The sequence below is a fragment of the Heteronotia binoei genome, chromosome 15, assembly GCF_032191835.1.
Source record: "Heteronotia binoei isolate CCM8104 ecotype False Entrance Well chromosome 15, APGP_CSIRO_Hbin_v1, whole genome shotgun sequence".
NCBI lineage: Eukaryota > Metazoa > Chordata > Lepidosauria > Squamata > Gekkonidae > Heteronotia > Heteronotia binoei.
In genome coordinates this window covers 5,006,810-5,019,554 of record NC_083237.1, presented here as the reverse complement: position 1 = coordinate 5,019,554, position 12,745 = coordinate 5,006,810, and the positions used below count along the sequence as shown (strand labels likewise).

Below are 12,745 nucleotides of genomic sequence, written 5' to 3'. Positions count from 1 at the left end.
GTGGAAGCCTACATGTGCCAATTGTAAGGGTCACAGTTCAGTAATCAGGGCTGGCCCTGCACTCGACAAACTAGGAGATTGCCTAGGGCGCTGGCCTTCTAGGGGTACAGAATTGGTGACTTGGTGATGTTATTAGTGTGGGGGGAGGGTGCACCGGTGCCAGAGAGTCTAGAGTTGGCCCTGTCAATAGTGTAGCGTTTGGGGTGGTCAAACAGGGCCCCTCTTCCTCCAGGGGCAAAGTTGGTCGGATCTGTTTCTCCCCGCTGCAGCTCGGCAGCGGAACACTGACAAAGTGTAGCTACCGGAAGGTCAGTGAAAAGTCAGATGACTGTCTCGGAGGCAGGAGAAACTGTTATAGACAGAGAAGGGAGCTCTGCGCAGCTCGCTCTCGGGGCTGGTCCGGAAACTCAGCTGGTTGCAAAATACGGCATTGGGCAAGCATCTGGCCGGTGTTGCGCCAGTTTGTACTGGCTGCCCATTGAGTATCGGATCCGTTTCAAGGTGTTGGTATTGACATTTGATAATAATAATAAATGTCCTTGCACGGCCTGAGACTGACATACCTGCAGGACCGCCTCTCCCCGTATACGCCCCAGAGATCGCTGTGATCTGGCACGCAACACCTTCTGAGTCACCATCTCTGGCCCGAAGGATGTCCAACTTGCCTCTACCAAGGCCAGGGATTTTTTTGGCCCTTGCCCTGGTGGACTCAGCTCCCCATAGAGAACCGGGCCCTATTTGGTTTATTACCATTCCGTAGGACCCGCAAAATGGAGCTATTCCGCCAGGCCTTTGGTTAAGGCAGCAGGGGTCCTATTCCAATCCACTTTGCCTTCCCTGCTCTGAGAGTATGCTGGGATATAATGCTATTTTATTATTACCGTCTACATTACATTCTTGGGCCGGTAGCTGTTTTAATCTGTAGAATGTACCCTTGCCGCCGATGATGTAGTCTATTTTATTGCTTCTTGACATGCTGACTTTATTTTTGGTTTTTAATCTGTAGATTTTTAAACAGTTATTTAATTTATCTTGTGATCCACCCTGAGCCCGTTTACAGGAAAGGGCGGAATATAAGAAGACGACGACGACATTGGATTTATATTCCGCCTTCCACCCTGAATCTCAGTCTCTGAGCAGCTCACAATCTCCTTGATCTTCCTCCCTCACAACAGACACCCTGTGAGGTGGGTGGGGCTGGAGAGGGCTCTCACAGCAGCTGCCCTTTCAAGGACAACCTCTGCCAGAGCTCTGGCTGACCCAAGGCCATTCCAGCAGGTGCAAGTGGAAGAGTGGGGAATCAAACCCGGTTCTCCCGGATAAGAGTCCGCACACTTAACCACTACACCAAACTGGCTCCCTGCGAAAGAAAGAAAGAAAGAAAGAAAGAAAGAAAGAAAGAAAGAAAGAAAGAAAGAAGAAGAAAGAAAGAAAGAAAAGAAAGAAAGAAAGAAAGAAAGAAAGAAAGAAGAAAGAGAAAGGGAAGGAGGAAAGGAAGGGAAGGAAGGAAGGAGGGAAGGGGAAGGAGGGGAGGGGAGGGAGGGAGGGAAGGAAAGGAAGGAAGGAAGGAAGGAAGGAAGGAAGGAAGGAAGGAAGGAAGGAAGGAAGGAAGGAAGGAAGGAAGGAAGGAAGGAAGGAAGGAAGGGAGGGAGGGAGGGAGGGAAAGGGAAGGGAAGGGGAGGGGAGGGGAGGGGAGGGAAGGGAAGGGAAGGGGAGGAAGGGAGGAAGGAAAGAAAGAGGACTCTGAGGAGTTGGATGAGCACCAGCTTCTCACCAAAATTATTTTTTGAAGCATCCAAAGTTGGCTTTCACTTATGGGTTTGGACTGGTGCGTGTTTTAAATTCCTATCCTTTTTACCGTCAGAGATTAATCTTGCACAATTCGATCCTTCAAAAGGCGGGTGCAACGTGCTCTGCTTCTATCTTCGAGGGGAGGGCGTGCACCTCGGAGCACACAAACAATTCTCTCGGTCTTTTCCTGATGCCTGAGAAATATCAAGGATTATCTCCCAACAATTAACACCTACTGAGGTAGCATCAGGAGACCAGGTTGGGCAATCGACATAACGAAAGAAGGGCTTTGCTGTATCAGAGGAACCGCCGCCCCCAAATCCTGAGTGACTGGTGCCAGTAATTCTGTGTTTGCTGAGGGATCAGAGGACAGCGAGGCTGAAATTTCGCTCCTCAAGGACACCCAAGGAAACTCAGCAATGATGTGATAATGAAGACAAGACCTCTTATATAGTGGATGGTGTGGAAAAGGGCTGTCAAGTTGTAGATGATATATGGGGATCCCTCAGGGTTTTTACAGCGGCCCCATGGCGCAGAGTGGTAAAGCAGCGGTACTGCAGTACTGTGGTCTGAACTCTCTGCTCACGACCTGAGTTGGATTCCGGCAGAAGCTGGATTCGGGGTAGCCGCCCCAAGGTTGACTCAGCCTTATATTCTTCTGAGGTCGGTCAAATGAGTCCCCAGCTTGCTGGGGGGAAAGTGTTGAGGACTGGGGAAGGCAATGGCAAACCACCCCGTAAAAAGTCTGCCGTGAAAACGTTGTGAAAGCAACGTCACCCCAGAGTCGGAAATGACTAGTGCTTGTACAGGGGGACCTTTCCTTTCCACATTTGTTAAGAGCCCCGTGGCACAGAGTGTTTAAAGCTGCAATACTGCAGTCCAAACTCTCTGCTCATGACCTGAGTTCGATCCCAGCGGAAGCTGGTTCAGGTAGCCGGCTCGAGGTTGACTCAGCTTTCCATCCTTCTGAGGTCGGTCAAATGAGGACCCAGCTTGCTGGGGGGAAAGCGTAGATGATAATGGCAAACCACCCTGTAAAAAGCGTGCTGTGAAAGCGTTGTGAAAGCAACGTCACCCCAGAGTCAGAAATGACTGGTGTTTGCACAGGGGACCTTTCCTTTTCCTTGGGGTTTTCCAGGCAAGGGACAAGCAAAGGTGGATGGCCATTGTTTGCTTCTGCATACCGACCCTGGATTTCCTTGGTGGTCTCCCATCCCAAGTGCTAATCAGGCCAAACCTTGCTTACCTTCCGAGATCTGACAAGACTGGGCTAGCCTGGGCCATCCGAGTCGAGGTAGACAAACAGAAGTGGTTCGCCATGGTCTGCTCTGCGTGGCAACTCTGGACTTCTTCGGTGGTCTCCCACCCAAGAAGTAACTAGGGACAACCCTTCTTAGCTTCCGAGACCTGATGAAATTTGAGTAGTCTGGGACATCTAAGTTAGAGCAGAAGACATTCAGAAACGTTGCCTGCCTCTGCATACAGCCCTGGACTTTCTTGGTGGTCTCCCATCCAAGTACTAAGCAGGACTGATCCTGTGTAGCGTCTGAGATTGGACAAGATCAGGCTAACCTTGGCCATCCAGGTTAGGGCCTGTTATGGAGGAGGAGGAAGAAGAGGATATTGGATTTATACCCTGCCCTTCACTCAGGGTCTCAGAGCAGTTTGCAATTTCCCTTCCCTTCCTCTCCCCACAACAGACGTCCTGTGAGGTAGATGGGGCTAGGAGAGCTCTTTTGAGAATTGCTCTTGAGAGCACAGTTCTGAGAGAACTGTGGCTGATCCAAGGTCACACCAGCAACTGCATGAGGAAGAGTGGGGAATCAAACCCGTTTCCCAGATTAGGGTCCGCACTCTTAACCCACTACACTAAACTGGCCTATGCCAAAATGTAGACCAGAAGCTAACCGAAAATCACAAAGCAGAGAAGTGGAATATCTGACTGTACACAAGTGTTTCCATTGGAAGCATCAACGTCACAAAGGAACAGATAACGCTACCAGGGCTTGCAGTGTTCCTTGCATAACGCCAAGCCAAAGGGATGACAAGGATCAATTCTGCTGTCAATTTTACTGTCGGCATTCATCTGTAAGAGCAGCATGTTCAGCCACTGAGATTACAGCCTGCAGGTGAATACGTGAACATATATATATGAACCTATGAAGCTGCCTTATACTGAATCAGGCCCCTGGGTCCATCAAAGTCAGTATCATCTACTCAGACTGGCAGTGGCTCTCCAGCTGAGGTTTTTCATGCCTACTTGCCTGGGCCCTTTTTACTTGGAGATGCGGGAGATTGAACCTGGGACCTTCTGCTTACCAGGCAGATGCTCTGCCACTGAGCCACCGTCGCTCCCCTGACTGGCAGCGTGCTCTCCAGGGTCTCAAGCTGAGGTTTTCCATGGACTACTTGCCTGGACCCTTTTTAGTTGGAGATGCCAGGGATTGAACCTGGGACCTTCTGCTTACCAGGCAGATGGCTCTGCCACTGAGCCACCGTCCCTCCCCTGACTGGCAGAGGCTCTCCAGGGTCTCAAGCTGAGGTTTTTCACGCCTACTTGCCTGGACCCTTTTTAGTTGGAGATGCCGGGGATTGAACCTGGGACCTTCTGCTTACCAAGCAGATGCTCTATCACTGGGCCACCGCCTCTCCCAATCACAGGTGAGAAGGGCAGGCAGGAATTGCACCATTGCTTGAGCCAAATGAGCAGATTCCTGAAGCTTGTTTGTGCCTTTTGCGCCACTTCAATTTTTCTCAGCCTTGAAGCTTTCTGCTCCTCAAGATGAGCTATAGCATACATGCTGTTATGTCATTTATGAAGCTCCAGTGTGGAAAAGTCCAACTAAATGGTTCCAAACAAGCACAGAAATGTGACCTTGATCCTAGGAGGTGTGTCAGCCTAAAGTTCTTGGGAGTTGTTGTTGTTGTTCAGTCACATAGTCAAGTCCGACTCTTTGCGACCCCGTGGACTAAGTCATGCCAGGCCCTCCCGTCTTCCACCATCCTCCGAAGCCTGCTCAAATTCGTGTTTGTTACATCAGTAACGCTGTCCAGCCATCTCATCTTTTGCCGTCCCCTTCTTCTTTGGCCTTCTGTCTTTCCCAGCATCAGGATCTTCTCCAGGGAGGGCTCCCTTCTCATTGGGTGGCCAAAGGATTTGAGCTTCAGCTTCAGCATCTGACCTTCCAGGGAACAGTCAGGGCTGATTTCCCTTAGGACTGGCTGATTGGATCTTCTTGCAGTCCAAGGGACGTCAAGAGTCTTCTCCAGCACCACATCTTAAAAGCATCTATTCTTCTGCGCTCAGCCTTCCTTATGGTCCAGGTCTCACAGCCATACATTACTACTGGAAATACCATCGCTTTGACTATACAGACTTTTGTTGGCAGGGTGATGTCTCCGCTTTTTATTATACTGCCCAGGTTCGCCATAGCTGTCCTCCCAAGGAGCAAACATCTTTTAATTTCATGACTACAGTCACCATCTGCAGTGATCTTGAATCCCAGAAATGTGAAGTCTGTCACTACTTCCAGGTCTTCCCCTTCTATTTGCCAAGGTGTGATGGGGCCGGATGCCATGATCTTCGTTTTTTTGATGTTGAGTTTCAAGCCTACTTTTGTGCTCTCCTCTTTCACCCTCAACAAGAGGTTCTTTAGGTCCTCCTCACTTCCAGCCTATTAATTCTTGGAATCATCCTGTGGAAATCTGGATGTCCTAAGTGTGAAACAGTACAGTTATTACCTGCCTAAACTGACATCTACGTCTTGCATTTCTGTGTTTGACAAAAAGGCGTTGAAGAATTCTTATGACCTGGCATCAATCAGTCCTTTGTGGAGGCGTAAAATGTATGGACTTTGTGGTTTGCTGATGCTTTGCATTTCTTCTGGCACGTGATGGTATATATGCATGTGTGTTATTCAGACAGTGTTAAGGCATTATAAATGACTACAGAAAGACTATTTGGTCTGGTTCAGGGGTGGCCAAACTGTGGCTCGGGAGTTGCATGTGGCTCTTTCACACGTATTGTGTGGTTCTTGAAGTCCCCACTGCCCTGTTAGCCAGCTTGGAGAAGGCATTTCAAGTTGAAGTTGCTTTCTTTCTACCTCTCTCTCCCCATCTATTTCCTTCCTTCCCTCAAACATCTGACAATCATGTCGTGGCTCTCGGACATTTGATGTTCATGTCTTGCAGCTCCCAAACATCTGGCATTTATTCTGTGTGGCTCTTATCTTCAGCAAGTTTTGCCACCTCTGGTCTGGTTAAAACCACCTATTAGAGATATTTTTGAGAGGTCTAAGATTCTTTAGTGGTGTACTGCCGATATACTTTTTCAGAGCAGTTTCTCTTGTTAGTCTGAGAATCTCCAGCTTTCCCCTGCTTAAGGTCACCAGTTCTGGGCAGTTCCTGGAGCTTTGAAGGTGGAGCCAGGGGAAGGTAATGGGAGGGGCCTCCGCATGGCATAATACCATAGTGTCATAAGAACATAAGAGAAGCCATGTTGGATCAGGCCAATGGCCCATCCAGTCCAACACTCTGTATCACATAAGAACATAAGAGAAGCCACGTTGGATCAGACCAGTGGCCCATCCAGTCCAACACTCTGTATCACATAAGAGAAGCCATGTTGGATCAGGCCAGTGGCCCATCCAGTCCAACATTCTGTGTCACATAAGAGAAGCCATGTTGGATCAGGCCAATGGCCCATCCTGTCCAACACTCTGTGTCACATAAGAACATAAGAGAAGCCATGTTGGATCACGCCAGTGGCCCATCCAGTCCAACACTCTGTGTCACATAAGAACATAAGAGAAGCCATGTTGGATCAGGCCAGTGGCCCATCCAGTCCAACACTCTGTGTCACATAAGAACGTAAGAGAAGCCATGTTGGATCAGGCCAGTGGCCCATCCAGTCCAACACTCTGTGTCACATAAGAACGTAAGAGAAGCCAGGTTGGATCAGGCCAATGGCCCATCCAGTCCAAAACTCTGTGTCACATAAGAACATAAGAGAAGTCATGTTGGATTAGGCCAATGGCCCATCCAGTCCAACACTCTGTGTCACATAAGAACATAAGAGAAGCCATGTTGGATCAGGCCAATGGCCCATCCAGTCCAACACTCTGTGTCCCATAAGAACATAAGAGAAGCCATGCTGGATCAGGCCAATGGCCCATCCAGTCCAACACTCTGTGTCCCATAAGAACATAAGAGAAGCCATGCTGGATCAGGCCAATGGCCCATCCAGTCCAACACTCTGTATCACACAGTGGCCAATATATATATGTATACACACACACTGTGGCTAATAGCCACTGATGGACCTCTGCTCCATATTTTTATCCAATCCCCTCTTAAAGCTGGCTAGGCTTGTATCTGCCACCACCTCCTGTGGCAGTGTCCCCCCTCCAAAAGCAGGCATTTTCCCCTGGGGAAACAGCTCATTTCTATAACATGAAGATGACAGGAAGTCAAAAGCCGTCACACCGGAGTTTCTCCCTCTCTCTTGCTCACAGTTAAGTACACAGTCGCTGTGTCATTCCAGTGACATGGGTATGACCTAGACGGGGTTGTAACGGAATGTGATGGGAAGGGAAGATAAGTCCTGGGTGCAGAGAGGAGGCATGAAGTGGCCCTGGGCAGACATCCAACGCCTCAGCTTACAGCTGACTCAGGGCTGTAGCAGAATCCCTGCAGCTGCTTGCAGCTGTTTGAGAAAGGATAAGGCAGACTGTAACAAGACCATGGGACTCCAGAATCTACAGCACTCAGTAACGTAGGTGGAGTCATTTTGATCTTTTGGCACTGGTGCATTGCTCAAGGCAAGTTTGGAGGGGATCCCTGCACCGCCTCCTGCCCCTTCTCCATGCTGGAAGACTCAAATGTACTCTGTGACCAGTTGGGGTCCTGAGAGATAAAGATTTATAATGCGAGGACCTCTGCTCCATATTTTTATCTAAACCCCTCTTGAAGGTGGCCATGCTTGTGGCCGCCACCACCTCCTGTGGCAGTGAATTCCACATGTTAATCACCCTTTGGGTGAAGAAGGACTTCCTTTTATCCGTTTTAACCTTTCTGCTCAGCAATTTCATCGAATGCCCACGAGTTCTTGTATTGTGAGAAAGGGAGAAAAGTACCTCTTTCTCTACTTTCTCCATCCCATGCATTATCTTGTAAACCTCTATCATGTCACCCCCCAGTCGACGTTTCTCCAAGCAAAAGAGTCCCAAGTGGTTCAACCTTTCTTCATAGGGAAAGTGTTCCAGCCCTTTAATCATTCTAGTTGCCCTTTTCCGGACTTTCTCCAATGCTATAATATCCTTTTTGAGGTGCGGCGACCAGAACTGCACACAGTACTCCAAATGAGACCGCACCATCGATTTATACAGGGGCATTATGATACCGGCTGATTTGTTTTCAATTCCCTTCCTAATAATTCCCAGCATGGCGTTGGCCTTTTTTATTGCAAACGCACACTGTCTTGACATTTTCCGTGAGTTACCGTATCTACCACGACCCCAAGATCTTTCTCTTGGTCAGTCTCTGCCAGTTCACACCCCATCAACTTGTATTTGCAGCTGGGATTCTTGGCCCCAATGTGTATTACTTTGCACTTGGCCACACTGAACTGCATCTGCCACGTTGACACCCACTCACCCAGCCTCAACAGGTCCCTTTGGAGTTCCTCACAATCCTCTCTGGTTCTCACTACCTTGAACAATTTAGTGTCATCCGCAAACTTGGCCACTTCACTGCTCACTCCCAACTCTAAGCAAGCCACATGGTCAGAGCTAGAAGGATATTCCAGTTCAGAGTTTCTGCATAGGTTATACCCAAATATTTATAGGATTTACACTGCTCAATTGATATGCCTTGTATGTTCGAAAGGTACTTTTTTTGGCCTGTTCCAGAAAACCATTACTGTTGTCTTCACATAGCTGATTGAACGCTTTTACGCTCTCTGATGTGGAGTCTTCTATCTCCTACAGACCGGCTGTTTTTGCATCAGCAGTCGGGTTGCCAAGTCCGACTCAAGAAATATCTGGGGACTTTGGGGGTGGAGCCAGGAGGCTTTGGGGGTGGAGCCTGGAGCCAGGTTGTGACAAACACAACTGAACTCCAAAGGGAGTTCTGGCCATCACATTTAAAGGAACCGCACGCCTTTTAAATGCCTTTCCTCTATTTGGATTAAGGAAGGATAGGGGCACCTTTTGGGGGGGTTTATAGAATTGGACCCCCTGGTCCAATCCTTTTGAAACTTGGAGGGTGTTTTGAGGTGAGGATCTAGATGCTATGCTGAAAATATGGTACTATAGCAGTGGACCTACAGTACCTCTACCTCACAAAACAGCCTCCCCAGCCCTATTTTAGTATCTTGTAGATTACGTGTATGTCAGACTTTTTGGTGACATAACAGAAGTATAGCCATTTAGGAGTAAAGTTCGTGTCCTTCATCTCACGGGAGAGATGTTGATCCAGCGAGTGGAACAGCTGTGGCTCAGTGGTAGTGGGCCCACGTTTTACACAGAAGGTCCCCAGTAAAGTTTTTGGCATCTCCACTTAAGAGGATCCAGCAGCCAGAGATGATGCGGAAGGCCCCGGAACACTACTGTGTCAGAGAAAACACTACTGATTCCGATAAACTAGGGTTGCCATCTTTGGGTTGAGAAATACATGGAGATTTGGGGATGGAGCCTGGAGAGAATGGGGTTGGGGGGAGAGTGGAAAAAACTCCGCAGGGTTTAACGCCACAGACTCCACCCTCCAAAGCAGCCCTTTTCTCTAGAGGAACTGCTCTCCCTAGTCCAAAGCTCATTCCAGATCTTCGGGTGCCACCTGGAGGTTGGCAAGCTTTTTATTATTTATTTATTATTTAGGCAGGACTCCTCCAGTTAGGAAGTGCAGCCACAGATGTCTGAAGCCTCTTTTAATAGGGTTGCCAAGTCCAATTCACGAAATATCTGGGGACTTTAGGGGTGGAGCCTGGAGACTTTGGGGGTGGGGCCAGGAGACATTGGGGGTGGAGCCAGGAGCCAGGTTGTGACGATTGAACTCTCAAGGAAGTTCTGGCCATCACCTTTAAAGGGACTGCACACCACCTTTTAAATGCTTCCCCTCCACTGGAAATAATGAAGGATAGGGGCACCTTCTTTGGGGGCTCATAGAATTGGACCCCTCGGTCCAATCTTTTTGAAACTTGGAGGGTGTTTCGGGGAGAGAATTGAGCTTCATAGGGATTAATGGGGCACCCAGAAGACATTTCCCTCCCCCACTTTCTGATTGCCCTGAAGCTGGAGGAGGGCCTCCAAGCTAGAGGAATCTCCTGCCCTGGCCTGGGGATTGGCAACCCTACCTCTTTAGCAGCATAGGAAGTGTGCCTGTCTCCTAATCTGAAAGTCCTGGGCTTTTGTAGGGAGGGACTGTGGCACTGTGGAAGAACCTCTGTTTTGCATGCAAGTCCCTGGAATTTCCAGTTTTAAAAAAGGCAATGTGGAAGACCTCCACCTGAAACCCTGGGGAGAGAGCCGCTGCCAGTCTGAGTTGACAATACCAATCTCAGTGGACTAGGCGGGGGATCAGATTCAGTAGAAGGCAGCTTTGTGTGTCTGTGTACCAGATGTACAGGCTTTCTTCTCACTTCCCCTACAGGTAGACGACCAGGAAATTGCTTGTGACCATGACCTGGGCCCAATCCTCCTGATCCGGCTGCATAAGGACCCATATTCTTTCTTTCCCGAGAGCAGCTGGTTCTGCAATTCTGTCCAGGTGACGTCCCCGCACGGGGAGTACTACTACTTCCCTTGCTACCAATGGATCGAGGGCTACTGCACCGTCTCCTTGAGAGAAGGCTCAGGTGAGTCTGTTTTGGCCTACACTCAAGAGGCCCTGCCGTTAGGGTTACCAGCTCCAGGTGGGGAAATTCCAGGAGATTTGGACAAGGAGCCAGGAAGGGTGAGGTTTGGGGAGGAGCACGGACCTCAGTGGCCATTTTCTCCCGGGGAATTGATCTCTGTTGTCTGGGAAAAGCTTCATTCAGCGAAACGTGATGTTTCAAGCTGGGGATCCCAGGTTCGATCCCCGGCATCTCCAATTAAAAAGGATCCAGGCAAGTAGGTGTGAAAAACCTCCGCTTGAGACCCTGGAGAGCCGCTGCCAGTCGAAGAAGAAGATATTGGATTTATATCCCGCCCTCCACTCCGAAGAGTCTCAGAGCACTCACAATCTCCTTTCCCTTCCTCCCCCACAACAGACACCCTGTGAGGTAGATGAAGATATTGGATTTATATCCCGCCCTCCACTCCGAAGAGTCTCAGAGCACTCACAATCTCCTTTCCCTTCCTCCCCCCCACAACAAACACCCTGTGACGTAGATGACGATATTGGATTTATATCCCGCCCTCCACTCCGAAGAGTCTCAGAGCAGCTCACAATCTCCTTTACCTTCCCCCCATCCCACAACAGACACCCTGTGAGGTAGATGAAGATATTGGATTTATATCCTGCCCTCCACTCTGAAGAGTCTCAGAGCAGCTCACAATCTCCTTTACCTTCCCCCCATCCCACAACAGGCACCCTGTGAGGTAGATGAAGATATTGGATTTATATCCTGCCCTCCACTCTGAAGAGTCTCAGAGCGGCTCACAATCTCCTTTACCTTCCTTCCCCACAACAGATACTCTGTGAGGTGGGTGCGGCTGAGAGGGCTCTCACAGCACCTGCCATTTCAAGGACAACCTCTGCCAGAGCTATGGCTGACCCAAGGCCATGCTAGCAGGTGCAAGTGGAGGAGAGGAGAATCAAACCCGGTTCTCCCAGATGAGAGTCCACGCACTTAACCACTACACCAAACTGGCTCTCTGAGTAGACAATACTGACTTTGATGGACCGAGGGGGGGTCTGATTCAGTAGAAGGCAGCTTCATATGTTCATATTAGGGGAGGGAGGGTGGCTCAATGGTAGAGCATCTGCCTGGTAAGCAAAGGTCCCAGGTTCAATCCCCGGCATCTCCAACTAAAAAGGGTCCAGGCAAGTAGGCGTGAAAAACCTCAGCTTGAGACCCTGGAGAGCCACTGCCAGTCTGAGTGGACAATACTGACTTTGATGGACCGAGGGGGGTCTGATTCAGTAGAAGGCAGCTTCATATGTTCATATGTGAAGGCAAATGATGAGCCGGCTTTTGTAGACAGACTCGGTACTTGAATTTAATTTTGGACTTTCTACAACCTTTTAAAGAGTGAGAATTTTTCAGAGTCACACAGTGAAATTGGCTTGCTCTTCGTGGGATACTGTGCTTATATATTGTACTGTTGTAACACTGTTCATTTTGATGCTTGTGCATCTGTAAAAAATATTTTGAATATTTCTACTTAAAGAGTGTGTAAAGTGTTATTTGTAGGCACAGGTTGCTTTTCTTTCTGGGATTTTTTTCCTGTGCCACCCCTTTTCTCCCCGACCCCCGGATCATACCTGAGAAAAGTGTGTTGTGTAGTCCAGTATTCAGGATTAGTTGCGCCTTAATTGTGAAGAGTTCCGGGTTGCATTCAGATATCCTGGCAAGGAAACAGGCGCATGAGCCCAGTTGGGTGCTATGCTTGCCTGCTGCTCTCCTCTCTCGGCTCCCTTGTCGCAAAGTCTGAAGACAAAACAAGGGGCGTTTCCCCACAGAGCTTACCTCGGCGCGACGTCCCTCTTCATCGCGCAGCGTCTGTGCAGATTTCCCACCAACTGCTCCACAGAACCAGGAACTGCCGGACCTTTTGCGTCGCAGATGTAAACCGCTAAAAACCAGTTTACGTTAGCGACGCAAAAGCCGCGGCTCTTCCTGGTTATGCAGAGCAGTTGGTGGGAAATCCGCGCAGACGCTGCGCGGTGAAGAGGGACGTCGCTCCGAGGTAAGTTCTGTGAGAATACCTCTAAGGAGTTATTTTTCTACAGTGCTAAAACTTATTTTGCTCTG

The 12,745-nt window shown here is 49.2% G+C and overlaps 1 pseudogene; it reads left to right on the top strand.

Annotated features, from left to right (window-relative positions):
* LOC132584595 (arachidonate 12-lipoxygenase, 12R-type-like) overlaps positions 1-12,745 on the top strand; it is a 79,626-nt pseudogene that overhangs the window by 31,723 nt on the left and 35,158 nt on the right.